We start from the raw sequence: 22,328 nt of genomic DNA on the forward strand, positions 1-22,328 counted from the left end.
AGTGCACCATGGGAGTTCAGGGTTTTGGTGTTTTAAATGTTATTCTGGTTCATGTTAGTTTATCCATAGACATTATAAAGAGGAGATGCTACATTGGTTGCTAAGGCACAAGAAATGCGGCTGCCATCTTGGACCAGTCATCATAGTGATTCCATCATAAGGCACAGTGAAGGTTTGATTTTATATTCTTGTTTATTTTTATTTTTTAATCTTTCTATAATAAAGTTGCTTTATTCTTTGTTATTTTCTCTGTTCTGTAAAGCGTCTTTTAGCACTGTTTAAAGCGCTGTATAAATAAAATGCATTGTATATATATATATATATATATATATATATATATATATATATATATATATATATATATATATATATATAAATAAATATATATATATGTAAGTATTAAGTGTTATGTGTCGGACGCAGCTCGGAGAACCGACCAGCGTTTGAAGGACCCAGTATGAAATAAGCAGAGCACGGTACAAAGGCTAACTGAATTTAATACATAACAGTGAAAATGTAATAACAGAAAAGTGCGGCCTGGCGTGGTGCGCTCCCAGCAGCGCTAACGGTCCGGAGCCAGAAGCTGTTTCGGACCCAAGGACCCCGCCGACACCCCCCAGGTGGCCGCAACAACCGAGTCTCAGGAAGTGTGCTGACGAGCGTGAGACCTCACCCCCTCCTCTTTCACAGACCGTGCATCAAACCTGGACATTCTCAGCGTCCGCTGCTGATGAGATGGCTCCCAAGACGACGATCTCACCCGTCTGGTCACAAGGTCGAGTCTCTGGCAAATACACACTGTGCACTCCAGTCTTAAATGCCAACATGCTCCAATCCATCCAGATGCACCTCAGCTGTGAGTCCTGACGAGTCGCAGGTGATCAGGGTGAGGTCCTGACAGCCTCAGCAACACAGCCACTCAGTCCCAAATGCACGCCACCTGGGAGGAAAACAAAAAGACAAACAAACCGGCAGCCAGGCCCCCCCAGCCATATAACAATTAAGTATTTGAACACCCTGTGGTTTTGCAAGTTCTCCCACTTAGAAATCATGGAGGGGTCTGAAATTTTCATCTTAGGTGCATGTCCACTGTGAGAGACATAATCTAAAAAAAAAAATCCGGAAATCAGAATGTATGATTTTTTAATAATTTATTTGTATGTTACTGCTGCAAATAAGTATTTGAACGCCTGTGAAAATCAATGTTAATATTTGGTACAGTAGCCTTTGTTACAATTACAGAGGTCAAACGTTTCCTGTAGTTTTTCACCAGGTTTGCATACACTGAAGCAGGGATTTTGGTCCTCCATACAGATCTTCTCTAGCTCATTCAGGTTTGGAATTTCAGCTCCCTCCAAAGATTTTCTATTGAGTTCAGGTCTGGAGACTGGCCAGGCCACACCAGGACCTTGAAATGCTTCTTACGGAGCCCCTCCTTAGTTGCCCTGGCTGTGTGTTTGAGGTCACTGTCATGCTGGAAGACCCAGCCATGACCCATCTTCAATGCTCTTACTGACGGAAGGAGGTTGTTTGCCAAAATCTTGCAATACATGACCCCATCCATCCTCCCTTCAATACGGTGCAGCCGTCCTGTCCCCTTTGCAGAAGAGCACCCCCAGAGTATGATGTTTCCACCCCCATGCTTCACGGTTGGGATGGTTTTCTTGGGGTTGTTCTCATCCTCTAAACATGGTAAATGGAGTTGATTCCAAAAGCTCTATTCTGGTCTCATCTGACCACATGACCTTCTCCCATGCCTCCTCTGGATCATCCAGATGGTCACTGGTGAACTTCAAATAGGCCTGGACATGTGCTGGCTTGAGCAGGGGGACCTTGCTGCCCTGCAGGATTTTAAACCATGACAGCATCATGTGTTACTAATGTAATCTTTGTGACTGTGATCCCAACTCTCTTCAGGTCATTGACCAGGTCCTCCTGTGTAGTTCTGAGCTTTCTCAGAATCACCCTTACCCCACGAAGTGAGATCTTGCATGGAATCCCAGACCGAGGGAGATTGACAGTCATCTTGTGTTTCTTCCACTTTCTAATAAATAATCATAACAGTTGTTGTCTTCTACCAAGCTGCTTGCCTGTTGTCCTGTAGTCCATCACAGCCTTGTGCAGGTCTACAGTTTTGTCCCTGGTATCCTCAGACAGCTCTTTGGTCTTGGCTATGGTGGACAGGTTGGAGTGTGATTGATTGAGTGTGTGAACAGGTGTCTTTTATACAGGTAACAATTTCAAACAGGTGCAATTAATACAGGTAAAGAGTGCAGAATAAGAGGGCTTCTTAAAGAAAAATTAACAGGTCTGTGTGAGCCAGAATTCTTGCTGGTTGGTAGGTGTTCAAATACTTATTTGGAGAAGTAACATACAACTCAATTATTAAAAAATTGTACATTGTGATTTCCGGATGTTTTTTTAGATTATGTCTCTCACAGTGGACATGCACCTAAGATGAAAATTTCAGACCCCTCCATGATTTCTAAGTGGGAGAACTTGCAAAATCGCAGGGTGTTCAAATACTTATTTTCCTCACTGTGTATATATAAATCATGTTCTGATATATAACTTTTTTTTATATAAGCATGAATTATATTGATACTCTTTATATGATTTATGTATATTATAATTTTCTCTGATATATTGATTATATTGATATATGGATTGTGTGTGTGTGTGTGTGTGTGTGTGTGTGTGTGTGTTTGTGTGTGTGTGTGTGTGTGTGTGTGTGTGTGTGTGTGTGTGTGTGTGTGTGTGTGTTTATTTACTTTAGTTCATATAGTGCCAAATCACAACAAAGCTGCATCAAGGTGCTTCACGCAGGTAAGGTCTAACCTTACCAACCCCTATAACAAGCACATAGGCGACAGTGGCAATGAAAAACTCACTCTGATGATATTGAGGAAAAAACCTCAAGCAGACCAGAGTCAAAGGAGTGACCCACTGCTTAGGCCATTTACCAAAAAGGTTGACAATACAAATATAATATAACTGACAAGTGTGTGTAAAAATTCAATGCACCTGCTTGCAACAGAAGACAGAAAAGCCAAAAAGCACACAACTGGAGACAGCTGACATTTTCCCTTTGGTATGCTTATGTATTGTGGGTCAAGGATGACCAGCGCCAAAACAGAACATTGATAGGACCAGTGTTTTTGGAGAAAATATGGATGTATATTAGCTAACGTTGCTAATTACATTCTCAACTAAAACACCATTCCAACAAGGGGCAGTAAATAATCTTTGGTGTGAGTGTGTGTGATCTGATTTAATAAGTTCAATTTAAGTACACAATATAATTGCAAATTTGTTAAAAATACATGGATGACACAAGAAAGTGAAAACACTTATTTCTGTTGTGGTCCATGTAAAAATCAAATGACAAACTAGAATCAACCAATTCAATCAATTTTATTTATATAGCGCCAAATCACAACAAACAGTTGCCCCAAGGTGCTTTATATTGTAAGGCAAGGCCATACAATAATTACGTAAAAACCCCAACGGTCAAAACGACCCCCTGTGAGCAAGCACTTGGCGACAGTGGGAAGGAAAAACTCCCTTTTAACAGGAAGAAACCTCCCTCAGAACCAAGCTCAGGGAGGGGCAGTCTTCTGCTGGGACTGGTTGGGGCTGAGGGAGAGAACCAGGAAAAAGACATGCTGTGGAGGGGAGCAGAGATCAATCACTAATGATTAAATGCAGAGTGGTGCATACAGAGCAAAAAGAGAAAGAAACACTCAGTGCATCATGGGAACCCCCCAGCAGTCTAAGACTATAGCAGCATAACTAAGGGATGGTTCAGGGTCACCTGATCCAGCCCTAAGCTTTAGCAAAAAGGAAAGTTTTAAGCCTAATCTTAAAAGTAGAGAGGGTGTCTGTCTCCCTGATCCGAATTGGGAGCTGGTTCCACAGGAGAGGAGCCTGAAAGCTGAAGGCTCTGCCTCCCATTCTACTCTTACAAACCCTAGGAACTACAAGTAAGCCTGCAGTCTGAGAGCGAAGCGCTCTATTGGGGTGATATGGTACTACGAGGTCCCTAAGATAAGATGGGACCTGATTATTCAAAACCTTATAAGAATAAGAATTTTAAATTCTATTCTAGAATTAACAGGAAGCCAATGAAGAGAGGCCAATATGGGTGAGATATGCTCTCTCCTTCTAGTCCCCGTCAGTACTCTAGCTGCAGCATTTTGAATTAACTGAAGGCTTTTTAGGGAACTTTTAGGACAACCTGATAATAATGAATTACAATAGTCCAGCCTAGAGGAAATAAATGCATGAATTAGTTTTTCAGCATCACTCTGAGACAAGACCTTTCTGATTTTAGAGATATTGCGTAAATGCAAAAAAGCAGTCCTACATATTTGTTTAATATGCGCTTTGAATGACATATCCTGATCAAAAATGACTCCAAGATTTCTCACAGTATTACTAGAGGTCAGGGTAATGCCATCCAGAGTAAGGATCTGGTTAGACACCATGTTTCTAAGATTTGTGGGGCCAAGTACAATAACCTCAGTTTTATCTGAGTTTAAAAGCAGGAAATTAGAGGTCATCCATGTCTTTATGTCTGTAAGACAATCCTGCAGTTTAGCTAATTGGTGTGTGTCCTCTGGCTTTATGGATAGATAAAGCTGGGTATCATCTGCGTAACAATGAAAATTTAAGCAATACCGTCTAATAATACTGCCTAAGGGAAGCATGTATAAAGTGAATAAAATTGGTCCTAGCACAGAACCTTGTGGAACTCCATAATTAACTTTAGTCTGTGAAGAAGATTCCCCATTTACATGAACAAATTGTAATCTATTAGACAAATATGATTCAAACCACCGCAGCGCAGTGCCTTTAATACCTATGGCATGCTCTAATCTCTGTAATAAAATTTTATGGTCAACAGTATCAAAAGCAGCACTGAGGTCTAACAGAACAAGCACAGAGATGAGTCCACTGTCCGAGGCCATAAGAAGATCATTTGTAACCTTCACTAATGCTGTTTCTGTACTATGATGAATTCTAAAACCTGACTGAAACTCTTCAAATAGACCATTCCTCTGCAGATGATCAGTTAGCTGTTTTACAACTACCCTTTCAAGAATTTTTGAGAGAAAAGGAAGGTTGGAGATTGGCCTATAATTAGCTATGATAGCTGGGTCAAGTGATGGCTTTTTAAGTAATGGTTTAATTACTGCGACCTTAAAAGCCTGTGGTACATAGCCAACTAATAAAGATAGATTGATCATATTTAAGATCGAAGCATTAAATAATGGTAGGGCTTCCTTGAGCAGCCTGGTAGGAATGGGGTCTAATAGACATGTTGATGGTTTGGATGAAGTAACTAATGAAAATAACTCAGACAGAACAATCTGAGAGAAAGAGTCTAACCAAATACCGGCATCACTGAAAGCAGCCAAAGATAACGATACGTCTTTGGGATGGTTATGAGTAATTTTTTCTCTAATAGTTAAAATTTTATTAGCAAAGAAAGTCATGAAGTCATTACTAGTTAAAGTTAAAGGAATACTCGGCTCAATAGAGCTCTGACTCTTTGTCAGCCTGGCTACAGTGCTGAAAAGAAACCTGGGGTTGTTCTTATTTTCTTCAATTAGTGATGAGTAGTAAGATGTCCTAGCTTTACGGAGGGCTTTTTTATAGAGCAGCAGACTCTTTTTCCTAAGAGACTAAGTGAAGATCTTCTAAATTAGTGAGACGCGAGTTTGTGAGTTATACCACGGAGTCAGGCACTTCTGATTTAAAGTTCTCTTTTTCAGAGGAGCTACAGCATCCAAAGTTGTCTTCAATGAGGATGTAAAACTATTGACGAGATACTCTATCTCACTTACAGAGTTTAGGTAGCTACTCTGCACTGTGTTGGTATATGGCATTAGAGAACATAAAGAAGGAATCATATCCTTAAACCTAGTTACAGCGCTTTCTGAAAGACGTCTAGTGTAATGAAACTTATTCCCCACTGCTGGGTAGTCCATCAGAGTAAATGCAAATGTTATTAAGAAATGATCAGACAGAAGGGAGTTTTCAGGGAATACTGTTAAGTCTTCAACTTCCATACCATAAGTCAGAACAAGATCTAAGATATGATTAAAGTGGTGGGTGGACTCATTTACATTTTGAGCAAAGCCAATTGAGTCTAATAATAGATTAAATTGCAGTGTTGAGGCTGTCATTCTCAGCATCTGTGTGGATGTTAAAATCGCCCACTATAATTATCTTATCTGAGCTAAGCACTAAGTCAGACAAAAGGTCTGAAAATTCACAGAGAAACTCACAGTAACGACCAGGAGGACGATAGATAACAACAAATAAAACTGGTTTTTGGGACTTCCAATTTGGATGGACAAGACTAAGAGTCAAGCTTTCAAATGAATTAAATCTCTGTCTGGGTTTTTGATTAATTAATAAGCTGGAATGGAAAATTGCTGCTAATCCTCCGCCTTGGTGTTGGGAAAGTGTAAGTACACGGACCCACAACAGGGGGCGCAAATGAACGGACAATGGAATAGGTCAAATAACAACACTTTACTGTTGCGAACGTGCACAACAAATACAACGGATTACAATAATGGACAAAATTCAATTTACAAAGGTGTCGTGTGGGCAGGCTCGAAGATAGGAGACGCCTCTCCGAAGTAGAACCAGAACCACACGGTTTCCTCCACCACAGGACCCCGGGAATACTGGAGCCGCCAAGTCCCGAACTCCCAGGTGGCCACTGCCTCCGCGTGTCGGACCTGGTACAGCTGGCGAGAAACAAAGAACAGTTAAATGAGGGCGCGTTTGCACCCAGCAATCCGCACGGCAGGAAAACTACCTCCACCTCTCGTTGGAAAAAAGAAACGGAATATCCAACTCACACAATCAACAGATATTCACAGTCAGCTGAGAAATTACCTTCCAGGTAGAAGGATATCTTGGCAAAGAGGTGGAGACGTCGTCCTGCTGATATACTCCTGCCGATCAGATGATTGGTAACAGCTGTTGCAGGTGATGCGTGACAGCTGTCACCCTGGCTGCTCCTGTGAGGCGGCTGCGCCCTCTGGTGCCTGGAGCCCGCACTCCAGACAGGTCGCCCTCTGGTGGTGGGCCAGCAGTACCTCCTCTTCTGGCGGCCCACACAACAGGACCCCCCCCTCAACGGGCACCTCCTGGCGCCCGACCAGGCTTGTCCGGGTGGTGGCGGTAGAAATCGGCCAGGAGGGCCGGGTCCAGGATGAAGCTCTTCTTCACCCAGGAGCGTTCTTCAGGTCCGTACCCCTCCCAGTCCACCAAATACTGGAAGCCCCGGCCCATCCTACGGACATCCAAAAGCCGGCGTACAGTCCAAGCCGGCTCACCATCGATGATCCGGGCAGGAGGCGGTGCCGGGCCCGGAGTACAGAGGGGTGAGGTGTGATGTGGTTTAATCCGGGACACGTGAAATACAGGATGGATCCGCAGTGAGGCCGGCAGCTGAAGACCTTCTGGATCTTGAAGGGGCCGATGTAACGGTCCTGTAACTTGGGGGAGTCCACTTTGAGGGTGATGTCTCTGGTGGATAACCACACCTCCTGCCCTGGCCGATACGCAGGGGCCGGGGTCCGCCGACGGTCTGCATGGGCCTTTGACCTCATCCGGGCCCTCAGCAAGGCAGAACGGGCGGCACGCCACACCCGACGGCACTTCTGTAGGTGGGCCTGGACCGAGGGCACACCGACCTCTCCCTCAACCACTGGAAACAAAGGAGGTTGGTACCCCAGACATACCTCGAAAGGGGAGAGGCCAGTGGCTGATGACACCTGGCTGTTATGGGCATACTCGATCCAGGCCAGATGGGTACTCCAGGCCGCCGGGTGCGCGGCTGTCACGCAACGCAGGGCCTGCTCCATCTCCTGATTGGCCCTTTCTGCTTGCCCGTTGGTCTGGGGATGGTACCCGGATGAGAGACTCACCGTGGCCCCCAGTTCCCGCAGAAGCTCCTCCAGACGTGCGAGGAGAACTGGGGACCGTGATCGGAGACGATGTCTGTTGGGATCCCATGCAGCCGGACGACGTGGTGAACCAGGAGGTTCGCTGTCTCCTGGGCCGTCGGGAGCTTCGGGAGGGCCACGAAGTGGGCCGCCTTGGAGAATCGGTCCACTATCGTGAGGATGGTGGTGTTGCCCTGGGACGGCGGGAGGCCCGTGACAAAATCCAGGCCGATGTGGGACCAGGGGCGATAGGGCACGGGCAGCGGCTGGGGCAGACCCGAAGCCCTGCGGTTAAGGAGGACGTTCTGCTCGGTCATTAAATCCAACCGAGCCGTGAAAACGGTGAGGATCCGCTGCAACTCACCGATCATTCCTCCTGCGGGCGCCTGTGCGCCCTGTTCTTCCATTGGCCGTTCAACAGCCGGTTGACGCCCCTCGGGGTCCATGACGTTGGCCGAGATATCCTGTTGGGAAAGTGTAAGTACACGGACCCACAACAGGGGGCGCAAATGAACGGACAATGGAATAGGTCAAATAACAACACTTTACTGTTGCGAACGTGCACAACAAATACAACGGATTACAATAATGGACAAAATTCAATTTACAAAGGTGTCGTGTGGGCAGGCTCGAAGATACGAGACGCCTCTCCGAAGTAGAACCGGAACCACACGGTTTCCTCCACCACAGGACCCCGGGAATACTGGAGCCACCAAGTCCCGAACTCCCAGGTGGCCACTGCCTCCACGTGTCGGACCTGGTACTGCTGGCGAGGAACAAAGAACAGTTAAATGAGGGCGCGTTTGCACCCAGCAATCCGCACGGCAGGAAAACTACCTCCACCTCTCATTGGAAAAAAGAAACGGAATATCCAACTCACACAATCAACAGATATTCACAGTCAGCTGAGAAATTACCTTCCAGGTAGAACGATATCTCGGCAAAGAGGTGGAGACGTCGTCCTGCTGATATACTCCTGCCGATCAGATGATTGGTAACAGCTGTTGCAGGTGATGCGTGACAGCTGTCACCCTGGCTGCTCCTGTGAGGCGGCTGCGCCCTCTGGTGCCTGGAGCCCGCACTCCAGACAGGTCGCCCTCTGGTGGTGGGCCAGCAGTACCTCCTCTTCTGGCGGCCCACACAACACTTGGCCCGTGATACGAGCGTTCTGGCAGTTAGTGTGACTCGGGGGTGTTGACTCATTTAAACTAACATATTCATCCTGCTGTAACCAGGTTTCTGTAAGGCAGAATAAATCAATATGTTGATCAATTATTATATCATTTACTAACAGGGACTTAGAAGAGAGAGATCTAATGTTTAACAGACCACATTTAATTGTTTTAGTCTGTGGTGCAGTTGAAGGTGCTATATTATTTTTTCTTTTTGAATTTTTATGCTTAAATAGATTTTTGCTGGTTATTGGTGGTCTGGGAGCAGGCACCGTCTCTACGGGGATGGGGTAATGAGGGGATGGCAGGGAGAGAGAAGCTGCAGAGAGGTGTGTAAGACTACAACTCTGCTTCCTGGTCCCAACCCTGGATAGTCACGGTTTGGAGGATTTAAGAAAATTGGCCAGATTTCTAGAAATGAGAGCTGCTCCATCCAACGTGGGATGGATGCCGTCTCTCCTAACAAGACCAGGTTTTCCCCAGAAGCTTTGCCAATTATCTATGAAGCCCACCTCATTTTTTGGACACCACTCAGACAGCCAGCAATTCAAGGAGAACATGCGGCTAAACATGTCACTCCCGGTCCGATTGGGGAGGGGCCCAGAGAAAACTACAGAGTCCGACATTGTTTTTGCAAAGTTACACACCGATTCAATGTTAATTTTAGTGACCTCTGATTGGCGTAACCGGGTGTCATTACTGCCGACGTGAATTACAATCTTACCAAATTTACGCTTAGCCTTAGCCAGCAGTTTCAAATTTCCTTCAATGTCGCCTGCTCTGGCCCCCGGAAGACAATTGACTATGGTTGCTGGTGTCGCTAACTTCACATTTCTCAAAACAGAGTCGCCAATAACCAGAGTTTGATCCTCGGCAGGTGTGTCGCTGAGTGGGGAAAAACGGTTAGAAATGTGAACGGGTTGGCGGTGTACACGGGGCTTCTGTTTAGGGCTACGCTTCCTCCTCACAGTCACCCAGTCGGCCTGCTTTCCCGGCTGCTCGGGATCTGCCAGAGGGAAACTAACGGCGGCTAAGCTACCTTGGTCCGCACCGACTACAGGGACCTGGCTAGCTGTAGAATTTTCCACGGTACGGAGCCGAGTTTCCAATTCGCCCAGCCTGGCCTCCAAAGCTACGAATAAGCTACACTTATTACAAGTACCATTACTGCTAAAGGAGGCCGAGGAATAACTAAACATTTCACACCCAGAGCAGAAAAGTGCGGGAGAGACAGGAGAAGCCGCCATGCTAAACCGGCTAAGAGCTAGTAGCTGCGCTAAGCTAGCAGATTCCTAAAAACACACAAAGTGAATAATGTGTAAATAATTTAGAGGTGATTCAGCAGAGGGAGTGCTTTAGTTAAGGCACGTGAAGATTACACTGTGAAGCAAATCGTTATCTAGTTATCTAGATCAATCTAACTGCACAGATTAAACAGCTAACAGATACAGCAAAACACTGCTGTGCTCCGGAACAGGAAGTGATACAATACCACAGTGAGAGCCAACCACCAGTAGAGGCAAGCAAGAGCCCGAAGTAATAATAAAATAATAATAATAATAATAATAATAATAATAATAATAATAATGTGTATATGTATATAATAGCAATTAACCTAAACAACTTATAAATAGATTAAGACAGTAAATTAACATAAAAATTACATAATTAACAGGAAATAAAAGGGTTGAATTCCTCTTCTAAAACTGTTGAGGTCTAAAGTCTAAGGTTCTAAAAACATTCTGAACTCACATGCCACTCCAACTCATTATAGAAACTTTGCACAATTTAATACCATCTTTGAAAAATGTCAGCTACCTATTTTAGAAACACTACCCAATCTAGAGCCTGTGGATCCCCACAGGAAACACACTATTTTTTGTTAAACTCCTTCAGTTAAATCCATTAATCTCCACTCCAAGCACATCTTGAGTGTTTCATTTCAACTACATTGTGATTGTGTATGAATGCTAAATTACCAAAAGTGTGTCACTGTCCGAGTACTCATGTACTCATGTACTTGGGTTCATGAGTACATGAGTACTCGGACAGTGACTGTATATGGAAGATACACACATCATATGAGAGTTTGATGAGCCGGCTTTAGGTCAGAGCACCTGAGGGGAAATCGCTTGAGGCCAAACAGATTTTGTAGGGGTTTATTCCAAATGAAAGAATGAATGTGCATGTGAAACGGTATAAACAAACCACATGCTGAGCAGTGACTTTTAGAAACATTATTCTGGGGACTGTTGTCCTTTAAGCACCCTGAGTTCTGCCACCTACGTGCTGCAGTTGAAGCCACTCAGGAGATTTAGAGTGTGGGTGGTTTGTATTTCTTATAATAATAATAATTATTATTTTTTTGTGGTGGATGTGGCACTCTGGGAAATATAGATGTGACAATACGTCAGTCATTTTCTTGTTGCAGTCAGACAACACATGGGGCCAGACACGGCCGAGTTCAGAGCACGAGGGCCCAGGCTGCATGTCTGCACTTAAACACAGGACAGATCACAATCATGCCTCAGACAGTCTATGCTTTTAAATATCATATCTCCATCCCTTCTTAATCTTCTTCTTTTGTCGGCTGTTCCCGTTACGGGTCACCACAGCAGATCAATTGTTTCCATCTCACCCTGTCCTCTGTATCTTCCTCTGTCACACCAACCACCTGCATGTGCTCCCTCAGCACATCTATAAGCCTCCTCTTTGGCCTCCTTCTTCTCCTCCTGCCTGGTGGCTCCATCCTCAGCATCCATCTGCCTATATACACTGGGTCCCTCCTCTGCACATGTCCAGACCATCTCAATCTCACTCCTCTGACTTTGTCTCCATACTGTCCCACCTGAGCTGTCCCTCTGATATGTTCATTCCTAATCCTGTCCATTCTCACCACTCCCAAACATCTTCACTCGCCACATTCCCAACATCTGCATCTCTGTCTTTTCTGGTCTCACTACTGTCTTGTAGACTTTGACCTTGCAGATATTGTTCTATCACAAATCACTCCTGCCACCTTTCTCCACCCACTCCACCCTGCCTGCACTCTCTTCTTCACCTCTCCACCACACTCTCCATTACTTTGGACAGTTGACCCCAAGTATTTATACTCATATACTTTCACTACTTCTACTCCTTGTAACCACACTATTCCACTGGGCTCCCTCTCATTCACACACATGTACTCAGTCTTGCTTTGACTGACTTTCATTCCCCTTCTCTCCAGAGCACTCAGTCTGCTCTCTACGCTCACTGCAGATCAAAATGTCATCTGCAAACATCATAGTCCATGGAGACTCCTGTCTGATTTCATCAGTCAACCTGTCCATCACCATTGCAACCGACATGAGTAGCCTTTTTGCTTAGGCCCCCTTCACACATAGTGCAAATACGCACAACTCCAGGGCGACACACAGCAAAACAGCTCGTATGAGCGAACCACGGAACATTGCGCCGATAGGCAGGCACGCACGATGCCGGTGCAATGGTTCATGCACACGGGAACACACTGCTGCTGCACAATGTGTGTAAAAATAAATTTAAAAAAATAAATACAAAAATACATGCTGCGATGGTTTGTGCACATGGGAACACAGCAGCTTTTCACAGCAACTGCGTGATGTGTAACCACATCACGCAGTTGCTGTGAAAATAAAAGAAATAAAAACTACATGCCACCCACAGGAATCAAACCCACTCCTTCCAAAAGCTCTGACTGCCAGTCAGAAACTTTACTACTGAGCTATGATCGCAGTCCTGTGAAAGTTGCGGGAACCTGCCTGATATGAGGAAGGAGATGGATGGATGTATTTAAAATGAAATAAACCCACACACCATATAAAAACACTGCATTTATCAAGCGGGCAATACAAATATGATCCATCTGTTCATCTGTAGATGACCCATGGTCACAGACATATAGTCATGAAGGGGCCATTAACCCTAGTTATGGATGAGATTCAAACCCACACACTCTGATTAGCAGACACTAACTTTACCACTGCACTACAATCACTATCTTGTAACTGGAGCGTGAAATGGTTAAAATCAACAAGCAGATAAATGTATTTTCTAAAAAAAGAAAAAAGTGCTGTGATAACTGACCAAACACTGTTTGGTACAGCGTATTTCTGCTGATACGTGACTGAAAGTGGTGTATTTGTCATACTGTTGGCTCGTCCTGCTCGTGCAGCATGCCGCTCACAGCCCTCATGGCCCAACACACGTGTCTTGTCAGATGTGACATTCAGATCGCCTGCTGCATGTCCAAATGGACTGATGGCCCGGTTCTCCTACCATCGCAAAAGTGATATGTGTTTTTATGTATTTCCACACAAGCACACACATGCACGTATCCGTCAAAACACGGGACATGTGCTGCAGCTGTGATGTCCAGAACCAGAGATGTCCCAACAGCTGTGGGCAACCAGTCACACCCCCTGTCCTGTCAGCACACAGACCAAGATGCCACTCTATGATCAGATGAAAGATGCCTTGCCTGCGGGGGGTGCGAACCACATGCACAGATGTGTTGTGGGGAGGGAGCGGGGTGGAGCACACGAAACACATGTACACGTGTTGTGGGGGGAGCCCACTCTGGCACACCACATGTACATTCACCAGTTTCACACTCGTGGGGCACTTAGACAAATTTCAGATCCAGCTCAACAGTGATTGTCTGCAGACTGCTTTCATGATGATAGTATGAATGACCACACATTTTCCCAATGACATGCGAGCAGTGTTAGATGTTCATGCGTGTCAGTTGGAATTTGGGCGACAGCTGCCGCGAGAGGGTTCAATGGGCTCACACAGCGCACACTCTGTCTTTGAGCCACTGATGTGCGCAAATAGCTGTAGCAACAGGTGTAAGAGGTGTTGGAGGCAGCTACGAAATTATACGTTTTACACACAATTCCTGCTTCATGTGCACTTTCTGTGCAAATCGACCAAATTCACACTATGTGTGAAGGGGCTCTTAATGATTCCCTTATTGGTCTTTCAGTTTACATTATGCCAGAGCAACTGTTGTTTTTGAGGGTGTTTATCAGGAAAATGATAATTTCTCAACGTTGATTGCAGACCCATTTTTTTCTGCATCGGGTCTGCTTCTGCAGCGGGTCTGCTTGAAGCCTGAAACAACGATGCAGCACTGCAACCCACGACTTCGCTGGTTCTCTGCTTTACTGCTTTTAAGAAGTGGCAAGTCCGCAGTTTCTTCATTACCCCCCCTCAAAGGCATTTCTAGATGTCAATCGTGAGTCACCTTTGTGCGGATTACAGTCACTAAGTGGGACTCTTATCTTGTTGCGGGCAAGAAACAAGAATCATCCTCTGTTCCATTCCTGTTTTGTGGGACTAACTGCACAGTTCCAAACGCTGCACAGCTCTCTGCCGGATAGATTCCAGTTGGAATTAATAACTTCAAAGCGAATCACTGTTTTAAATCAAATGACACCTCTTTCCAAATGTTGTAATACAGACAACAAACTATAACACACCAAAACAGTTTTTTCCTCCCAAAATAAGACCTCCTCTATTCTTTATGAATTTCATTGATGTTGACTTGCAGGGCAGCCGGGTGCAAGAGCTCAGCTCAGAGGCTATGGGGTTACATTTTTCTCATGAATATTTGAAAAAGAAATGCTTTTGACAAGAACTACAGATTTTGTTTATTTCTATTTATGTCTGGGGCAGCACTGTGTCTTAGTGGTTAGCACTGTTGCCTCACAGTGAGAAGGTCATGGGTTCGATTCCCACCTGTAGCCTTTCTGTGTGGAGTTTGCGTGTTGTTCCTGTGTTTGCGTGGGTTCTCTCCAGGTGCTCCAGCTCCCTCTCACATCCAAAGACAGGCAGGTTAGGTGGCTTGGAAACTTTAAATTGTCTGTAGGTGTGCGTGCGGGTGTGAATGTGATTGTTTGTCTATATGTGGCCCTGTGACAGACTGGTGTCCTGTCTAGGGTGTACCCCACCTCGCGCTCTATGACTGCTGGGATAGGGTCCAGCTCCCCGCAACCCTTAATTGGACTAAACGGGTGGAGTGTGTGTGTGTGTGTGTGTGTGTGTGTGTGTGTGTGTGTGTGTGTGTGTGTGTGTGTGTGTGTGTGTGTGTGTGTGTGTGTGTGTGTGTGTCTCCACAGATCTAGGATTCAACATGTACAGATTTTATTTGGCGTTAAGGGGTTAAACATTCTCATTAGAAACTCCACAGCCATCTCTCCTAGACATGTCTATGCCTACACTGGAATGCCATCTGGACCAACTGCCTTTCCACTCTTCATCCTTTTCATAGCTGCCCTCATTTCATCCATACTAATCTCTTGTACTTCCTCATTTAATCTCTCCACATCATCCAGCCTTTTCTCTCTCTCATTTTCTTCATTCATCAGCTCCTCAAAATATTCCTTCCACCTTCTCAACACACTCTCCTCGCTTGTCAGCACATTACCATGTGCATCTTTTACCACGCTAACCTACTGACCTTCTTAATATACAGTGATTATTTATATGACGTGTACATTTTGAGTGTTTTCCAGTGAACACATTTATTTGGCTGTATGTGGAAATCAGAGAAACTTTCACAGTGTGGAACAACTTTTTGTCAGTCTGAACACTTTAAGAAAAACTATTACACATTAATGTGTTTTCTCACATATTTATCAAGACTGTAATCCTGCTGTAAGCATTGTTGAGCGTGCTTATCACAGTAAGCTATTACCTATTTTTGTTTTTTACTGTTCCTACAAGTCTAATACTTCTGCTACTTTTCAGTGTAAATGCTGTGAATTTTAATTAATTTATTTACATCTGTGTGAATCCTGTGTGAGCCTTAGGAGTGGTTAGCTTATTCATTATTGGTTAGCTCATGCTTGCTTGGCTATATTCTTGAATTTCCTAGTGCACAAAGTACACTTCTGTACACCCTCCGTAAATCCTGCGTGATGTTGGAAGATAGGGTGGCTCTCTTAGAGAGCTGTGTCCATAAGTTGGAACAGCTTCTTAGCTCAGTGGAATTAGATGTTACAGGCACTCCAGATGAGGTTAGTGTTGGGCCGGCTAGCATGCCCATTAGCATCAGCCTAGAAATGCCGGCTGTGGAGGATGGATTTCGGACTGTGGCTAGGCAGAGGAAGCCCAATAGAGCTTGGTGCCCGGTTGTGGTACCCCAATCACACTTGCCACTGTGAACTATGCATCGGTTCTCCCCTTTGGATTTGCCTGATGTGAATTCTCTGAGCCCACGAGTGACTTCCACTCCTGTCTCCAGGCCGAAACGCCCGCCGGACTTTAGTGATAGCGGATTCTATCACCTGCAAAGTCACATTAAATGTATTCCTGGGGCCAGAGCTCCCGACACTGCATCCCATCTTAGGGTGTTGACGCTGCAGAAGGGAAGACAGACTAAGGAAGATGACATGAGATATAGTCACATAGTTATTCACGTGGGCACCAATGATGTCAGGATGAAGTACTCAGAGGTCACAAAAATGGACATAAAGAGGACTTGTGACCTTGCCAGAAAGATGTGTCGGCATCGATTAACCCTCCGGGGCCAACGCCGTCGTATACGATGGCTAAGACTAAGCTTTACTAAATTATAAATAACCTTTTAATGATGGAAAGAATAGAAAGAAAAGATAGAACCTAACTTTTTTCTGAAAAGTTAACTCCGCTGACTTTCAAGCCAGCCATCGGCCATCTTTGTACTCCTCATAGAAGCTGTGTGATGACATGCACAATGTGAGTGTCCAATCGGAATTGGTTCACCATCACACGGTTTTCAAAAATACAATCGTAGGGCAGATTTACCTCACGTGAAAAGCCAAAGATCATTTTCAGGAGTGATATGTTACGAGTTGGCCCATTTGAATAGCCCCCTGGGTGCTCCAATGAGTACATACTACTGGTCTCCATGCTCCCTGTGCCATTACGCACAGCGATCAGTGAAGCAGATGGAGCAGACGGAGAGCCTCTGATGACAATCTCACATGCTCAAACAAAGAGTGTGTAACTATCATGATTGCTCCACTAGTTTGCATGTGAATGTTACTGGATACCTCTGTTGCTCTCTCGGTGTAAAGCACTGTTTACCATATCAGTGGAGCAAGGGGGAGTGCTCCTCAAACTGTAAGGAGCCAAAGTGGGCCAAAGTGTGAATGAAAGCTGCTTTGAGCAGCACAGAACACTCCGAAACACAGGAGAAGTAGAAGTTTGTGATATAGCCTTTGTGTAATAGCAGACAGAAATTGCTTTGAGATGAAGACAACAAAACTCATAGACCATTTTGTATATATTGTTCAAAATGTGCATTTGTGTTTATTGTTTGAATCTTTTTGTCGTACAGTCTTTCACACAAGACCTCAAATTACCTTTATAAAGTGTCAAAACAGTTGTTTATTTTAGTTTGCTGTGTGTTTTGAATAAACGTGTGTGGAAAATTATTTTTCGCTTTACTTTTTCCTTTCTTATTTTTGATTGTAAACCTTTATTACACTTATAAAACACAACAAAAGCATATATATTATGAAAGCACAGGTTGTCCTGAAAAAAGAGACATAAAACGTGATTGTGGGATGCAGGGAGAGCTATTAACAGCAATAATAAAACATTTATGCCAGGCGAGTGAACTGTCCAAAAAATGCCCTCGGACCCCAGAGGGTTAATAGTCTTTGGTCCCCTCCCCTCCCAGGGCACTGATGATGCATTTAGCAAGCTGACATTGTTAAATAGGTGGCTGGCGCAATTTTGTAGACAACAAGGCTTTAGCTTTATTGATAACTGGCCTTTATTCTCGGGCCACCATGGCTTGCTGATGCCAGACAGCCTTCACCCTACTGGGGAAGGCACCGCCATCTTGTCTGCGAACGTAGATAGAGCTCTACAGGGAGGGTAATATTAAGAATTTACAGCAGGCCACAGAGCAGGTGATTAGAGAGCCTGCCAGGCTCATGACAAATGTGGGTGTGGAATGCATTAGCTTGCCATTAGCGGGGAAATTAGTGCAGAAAATCCACTATGGTGATAGTGCAGTTTATCTGCCAGGGAGGGAAATTCAACAAGTTGAGACTGTGGCCTGCTTCTGTAGACGTGTCCATAAAAAACATATCGGAATATGCTTTGCAAACTTAATACCCATTACTACATTGGATGATGCTGAAATTGAGGATGGCCCAATGGTTGTTCCAGCAATATCAAAGATTTCATGTCTGCTACCTACAACTCACGTGGAATGTCTCAAACCTAAACCTACTTCTAGGCATCTTATATATGCTACTCTGGAACCACTCCTAAACCAAAACAGATCAACTGTCAACCCCACTGAGGTCCTGAGTCTGGGTCTCATTAACATAAGATCACTATCCTAAAAATCATTGTTGATTAATGATCTAATTACTGATCCTCACTTAGATATGATTGGGTTATGTGAAACCTGGCTTAAACCTACAGCTGTTCTCCCCTTAAATGATGCCTGCCCACCAGCATATACATTTATTCACATGCCTCATGATGTGAAGTTGCTCTTATATATAAATCTAGGTTTTGCTTATTAGCTGTTGGAGTCACAAATATAACTCATTTGAGCATCTGATTCTCTGCTCTTCTCAGGATATTATGCATTGCCAAGGTCAGAAGAATAAAAAATCAGCCATATTACTTTGTCACTGTATAGAGACCTCCTGGCCCATATTCTGAATTCTTAGATGAAATTGGTGCGTTCATCTCTAACTTGTCATCTAGTGCAGATAACATTCTGATCATTGGTGCCATTCACCTAATTAAGTTTTCTGATCCCCTCTGCAAATCATTTATGGAAATTGTGGATGCATTAGGATTTTGACAATACATTCAGGACTCGACGCACATTCGTGGAAATACCCTGGATTTGGTTCTCACATGTGGTATTGCTGTCATGAATATTGACATCATGCCTCTTACATCAGTGGTCTCTGATTACTCACTTATTAAGTTTACAGTTTCGCTGCTGTGTTTAGTGGAACAACAACCTTATGTATCACTACGGTGATGCATCAACTCCTCAACAATGACTGAACTCGAAGCTAGACTGCCTGATCTCTTAGCTTCACATTTGGCAAATACCCAATCAGTAGATAGTCTTGTGGATAGTTTAAACTCAGTGCTCAAAACTACACTCGACATGATCAATGATTACCTGCGTGACCTCAAGCATAAGGCTAGAGGTCTAGAATGGAAATGGCATAGTTCAAAATTAGAAGTATTCCACCTCGTGTGGTGTGATGCTATCTTAGACTATAAGCATGCATTGCTGGCTAAAAAGGGGACCTATTGCTCTGATTTGATCAACAAAAACAAGCATAACTCAAAGTTCTTGTTTGACATGGTGGCAACACTTATTCATGGGCAACCACCTGTAGTTCACTTTCCTTTTACAGCACAAGATTTCCTGGATTACTTTGAGAAGGAAATAGAAGGCATTCAGTTAAACATATCCCAGCATGCCTTAACCAAGCCACTACACCCTACTATTGAGGTGGGCGCCATTACTGAGGTATTACCGAGATTTACAGAATTTGAGAGTATCTCTCTAGGCATGCTGACAAAACTCATAATGTCAACAAAAAGCACAACCTGCTTATTTGATCCTATACCAACAAAACTGTTTAAGGACCTGTGGCCCACTCTTCGGCCGACTGTGCTGGAAATTATTCATCTTTCTTCAACTTCTGGATCTGTTCCAAAATGTTTCAAATCTGCAGTGATTAAATTGTTACTCAAGTAACCTAATCTTGATCCTACTGTATTGAAAAACTATTGGCCGATATCAAATCTATCATTTTGCTCTAAAATTCTGGAAAAAGTGGTGTCACGGCAGCTCAGGGACTATCTTACTGAGAATAATCTCTTTGAGCCACTGCAGTCTGCTTTTAGAAAATATCATTCCACAGAGACGGCTCTCACTAAAGTGGTGAATGATCTGCTTGCAATGGATTCGGACACTACAATGGTTCTTGTGCTGTTAGATCTCAGTGCTACATTTGATATTGTGGATCATCATATTCTACTTGATAGGCTGGAAAATCATTTTGGGATTACTGGGAATGCTCTTGCATGGTTGACATCATATTTGACCAGTCGTTCTCACTGTGTTTTGTACAGTAACACTAACTTTAGTGACATGAAATTTGGAGTTCCACAGGGATCCGTCTTAGGCCCCCTGCTTTTCTCCCTTTATATAGCACCCCTTGGGCACATATTTCGGTGCTTTGGGGTTACCTTCACTGCTATGCTGATGATACTCAGTTATACATGCCTGATAACTGCTGGGAATCTCATTCCCTATAAAATCCTTAAAAGATTGCCTTGCATCAGTGAGAAGTTGGATGTCTAGAAACTTCCTACTTTTAAACTCTGATAAGACTGAAATAATGGTTCATGGTCAAGTGAAACATCGGCATCAATTTGACCAGTTAACGCTTAGCCTAGGCTCATGTGTCATACACCACACTGACAAAGTGAAGGGGTAATTTTTGATACTACATTGTCCTTTGACCTCCACATTAGAAATATTACGAGGACTGCTTTCTTCCACCTGCAAAATACAGCGAAGATTTGTCCCATCCTGTCTATGGCTGATGCTGAGACCTTGATCCATGCATTTATCTCTTCTCGACTGGACTACTGCAATGTTCTATTTTCTGGTTGGCCGCAGTCCAGAATTAGGGCTCTCCAATTTGTTTAAAATGCTGCAGCCAGACTTTTGATGCGAAGCAGAAAGTTTGACCACATTACACCCATTTTGCCATTCCTTCACTGGCTTCCTGTATCAGTGAGATCAGATTTTAAGGTTCTGCAACTAGTCTATAAAATTGTTCACAGACTGGCACCTCCCTACCTAGCTGACCTAATTAAACCTTACGTACCGGCCAAGGCTTTTCTCAGGGTGCAGGACTACTTTGTATCACTAGGGTGAAGAAGAAGTCTGCAGGTCATAGAGCTTTCTCTTGCCATGCCCTTGTTCTGTGGAATGATCTCCCTGCATCAATAAAACAGTCAGATTCTATGGAGACTTTCAAGTCCAGACTTAAGACACACTTAATTTCCCTTTTGTATGGATAGCATACTGGCATAGTATAGTTCTATGCTTTTTACTCTTTTAATTCATTTTATTAGGAAATGGAGTGTGCCGCAGCCTCAACTTTACCCAAATTCTGGGTCTTTTAGTGAAGCTTAGAGCTAGTGGCCAGCAATCACCTTAGTATTTCTTATTTTTCTTGTTGTTTAATTGCTTAATTCTGACAAATTATATTGTATTTCTTGTCTTTCTGATTCCAGATTCTGTTTTTTCTCTCTGTTTAAGGTGCAGCTCCATCCCGAGATGGGTGTGGTATTTGTGCTGGAGACCCTCCTGTCCTGTGCACCAACAGCATTTACCGTGTATTCATTTTGTGAATTGTTCTGTAATTTATGTCTAACATGGCCCAAGCAGAGGGTCACCCCTTTGACTCTGGTCTGCTTGAGGTTTCTTCCTCAGAGGGAATTTTTCCTTACCACTGCTACTCTAGGGGTTAGTAAGGTTAGACCTTACGTGTGTGAAGCGCCTTGGGTTCAACAACATGGTCGTACAGTACACAGGTGCTCTTCAGATCTCAGTGATTCTGCCACCAAATCTCGTTCTTCTCCTCCTTTCACCATCTGTTACAGACACAGCATGTTCCTTAAGAGGGGTATGACATTACGTATGTACAGTATGTGCACAGGTGAAGACAAGCATTCACAGCTGACAGAAAGAGGAATGGAAGAATGAGCATGTGTCAGGGCATGAGTTGATCTGCTTCTGGGTTTTGATTAGTTTTTATCTGATTGGTTGTTTTTTTGTTTTTCTTTCTCGTTTGACTATGTTCTTGGTTGACTTTTTTCCTGTGTTGGGTTTTCTGTCTCTCTGGGATGTGGGCGTGTCTCTTTCTCTCTCTTTCTCTCTCTGACCACGCCCTCTTTCTGGTGCCTTCTGTGCACACCTGTCTCTTTGTTGCTCATTATCTAGAGATATATACGGGTTTTATTTTTTCAAAAAATAAATGGATTTGATTCATATGTTTTTACGTCAGACAAGCTTGAACCCTCGTGGGCATGCGTGACTTGTTTTTTTCACGCGTCGGTGACGTCATTCGCCTGTGGGCAGGCCTTGAGTGAGGAGTGCTCCACC

At 44.0% G+C, this 22,328-nt stretch overlaps 1 protein-coding gene across 1 annotated transcript in view; it reads right to left on the minus strand.

Moving 5' to 3' along the window:
• The window catches only part of LOC117526798 (adhesion G protein-coupled receptor L1-like), a 144,950-nt gene extending 133,082 nt beyond the window's left edge, over positions 1-11,868 (minus strand). The window contains exons 1-2 of the mRNA XM_034188870.1: positions 11,847-11,868; positions 3,151-3,154 (exon numbers count right to left, since the gene is read on the minus strand). The gene's annotated coding sequence lies outside the window, so the exon portion shown is untranslated. The remainder of the gene's footprint in view (positions 1-3,150; positions 3,155-11,846) is intronic.
• Positions 11,869-22,328: the final 10,460 nt, after the last annotated feature.

Source organism: Thalassophryne amazonica, chromosome 15 (assembly GCF_902500255.1).
Source record: "Thalassophryne amazonica chromosome 15, fThaAma1.1, whole genome shotgun sequence".
Lineage (NCBI taxonomy): Eukaryota > Metazoa > Chordata > Actinopteri > Batrachoidiformes > Batrachoididae > Thalassophryne > Thalassophryne amazonica.